At 48.6% G+C, this 2,874-nt stretch overlaps 1 protein-coding gene across 1 annotated transcript in view; it reads left to right on the forward strand.

Annotated features, from left to right (window-relative positions):
* Positions 1–2,874, forward strand: part of STPG1 (sperm tail PG-rich repeat containing 1) — a 67,680-nt gene that overhangs the window by 57,339 nt on the left and 7,467 nt on the right. The gene's annotated exons all lie outside the window — the stretch shown is intronic.

Here is a 2,874-nt window from a genome sequence, read left to right on the forward strand (position 1 = left end):
GATGGCAACAAATGTACAAATGTGCTTGACACAATGGATGTATGTGTGGATTGTGATAAGAGTTGTACGAGCCCCCAATGAAATAATTTTTTTAAAAGATGGAGTTTAAAATCAGAAAAGTTATACCTGTCATCATCCATAGTACTTATTAAGTCCGCACGCTAAGCAGGCAGGCAGCTGGATTGTAAGAAGAAGAATGTGGCGTCAAGATCGGTGGGAAACTCAAGGTGCTACAACGTTTCTTGCTGAAAGGGAAGAAGCCTAGAGGCACTTACTGATGACGATCGAAGATTAGCCTTCATTATGATTAGATCTCAATATAAAGAGAACAGAAAGCCGGACGAGCGGGCGGTCAGGAGCATGACGATAGACAGAGAAGAGACGGAAGCGCGAGGGCTTCATTGTGCTCGGAGCCACAGTCCCGAGGTCTGCTCACAGCAGCAGCAGTCCAGAGGTCACCTGAGGACTAAGGTACCGCCGAGGTAGCTGTTGAACTTCCAGTCACCTCATGTGCTTGTGAAGATGAAGATGAATAAAGCAGACTGCAGAAGAAAACCAAACAGAAAGCACATGCTCGGAACACCTGCACCTGCAAGAACTAAAGAAAATGACCAAACCCGGAGTGGCAATAGTAGAGAGTCTACAGGAAAACATCGACCGAGGAAAACATCGACCGGGTCAGGAAGCATCAAAGGAAGCTGGAGCGAATACAGTCAGGGTACCAAGAAACACTAGTTGACATTCAAACATTCCAAGAGTATGTGATCAAGAGCCAGTGGTCCTAAGAAGTCCGAGCTGTGTTGAAGGTACCAGCCAAAAGCAAGGCTCCGGAGTTGATGGACGACCCATTGAAACCAGCCTGCTGAAGCACTGGAAACACTCGCTCATCTAGGCCAAGACATTTAGAAGACAGCTACTTGGTCAACTGACTGGAAGGGATACATATTTGTTCTCATTCCGAAGCAAGGTGACCCCACCGCATGTTCAAATTATAGAACAATCTCATCGATATCACAGGCAAGTAAATTTTGCTGGAAATCATCCAGCAGTGGCTGCAGCAGAACATTGACAGGGAGCCGCCCAGAGGTTCAGGCTGGATTCAGAAGAAGATATGGAATAACATCTTATAATATAATAATAATATTGCTGATGTTAGATAGATTTTGGCCGAAAGCAGAAAATATAAGGAAGATGTTTACTTGTGTTTTATTGATTATGCTAAGGCACTCAGCTGTGTAAACGGTAACAAACTATGGCTAGCCTGGAGAAGAACGGGAGTTCCAGAGCACGCCCTTGTGCTCCTGTGGAACTCGTGCATGGATCCAGAGGCAGTTGTGGGAACAGAGCAAGGGGAGGCTGCGGGGTTTAAAATCAAGAGGGCTGTGCATCAGGGTTGCATCCTCTCACCATACTTCTCAATCTATATGCTGAGCCAGTCGTCAGCGAAGCTGGTTATGTGAAGAACAGTGCGGCATCAGGATTGGAGAAAGGCTTATGACCAACCCGCGAGATGCAGATGACACAACCCTGCTCGCTGGAAGCGAGGAGGACTGGAAGCCCTTGCTGATGAAGATCAAGGGTTGCAGCCTTCGGTATGGATTACAACTCAGTGTAAAGAAAATTAAAAATCACCCCAACTGGACCAATAGGACGCATAGGAAACAACATGGTAAACGAAGAGAAGATGGAAGTTGTCAAGGATTCCGTCTGGCTTGGGCCCACAATCAGTGTGCATGGAAGCAGAGCTCCAGGGACGCGTGGCAGTGGGTAAATCGGCTGCACAGGGTCTCTTTAAAGTCTTGAAAAGCAAGGCTGTTACTCTGAAGACTAAAGTGAGCCTTCTGCAAGCCACGCTGTTTTCAAGCGCCTCAGATGCATGTGAGAATTGGACATTGAATAGGGAAGACCAAAGAAGAATAAGTGGATTTGAGTGGTGCTGGAGAAGAATAGTGGAAATACCGTGGAAGACCAGGAAACAAACAGTTCGGTCTTGGCACAATACAACCCAAATGCTCCTTAGAGGCAAGGGTGGAGAGGCTTCATCTCCCTTTCTTTGGACGTGTTGCCAGGAGAGACCTTTTCCTGGGAAAGGACGTGCTGCTTGGCAAAATAGAGGGGCAGCCCAAAGAGAAAGGCCTTCGACAAGGTGGGCTGACACAGCGGCTGCAACAGGAGAACAACTGTGAGGCTGGGGAGGACTGGGCAGTGTTTCATTCTCTTGTGCATAGGGACACCATGACTTCAAACCAACGCAAACAACACCAAAGATCTCTCCAGACATCAGGGCCTTCCTGTCTCTTGAGCAGAAGAGTGGGCAGAGGCTGGCTCTTGGTGTTGGCAGACCTGAGCGTGAAGCCACTATGCCCCTTACAGGTTGGGTGACTTCTCTGTAAGCTTCACCTTCCATGTTATTAACTGGGGATAAGAATCTAACCTCCTGCGGAGGATTAAATGAGAAAGTCCTTGAAAATAGCCAATACTGTTATTATTAGAGCTATGATTACTCATGGGCAGGCAAGTTCAAGAGTCCACCGGAGTCTGGAAGTATCCTCCGGGAAAGTGGCAAAATCGGACAGGAGAGGAGGACAACAGTCTCTCACCGCTTTACCTGGAGAAGTGCCACCTGGTCAAGTTGGGCCAGCAACTTGAAATGGCTCTCATTTTATGGTATTTGCTCCTGTTGGTCAGCAGACTGGAGCGTTCTGGTTCTCTGCTGAAGGCCACGGGGCTGCTCATCTGAACAGAGAGCCCTGGACCTCTGGCTGGCTCGCAGCTGGGCATGACCCAGAGCAAGGCTGAGGGCTGGGCAAGGACATTCTGGACCGAGTGGGACCCGGGTTGCGTGGCCACACACCTCCCCAAGGGCATAGGATC

Source organism: Echinops telfairi, unplaced genomic scaffold (genome assembly GCF_000313985.2).
Source record: "Echinops telfairi isolate 266 unplaced genomic scaffold, ASM31398v2 ScPeMD7_7457;HRSCAF=8495, whole genome shotgun sequence".
Taxonomy (NCBI): Eukaryota; Metazoa; Chordata; class Mammalia; order Afrosoricida; family Tenrecidae; genus Echinops; species Echinops telfairi.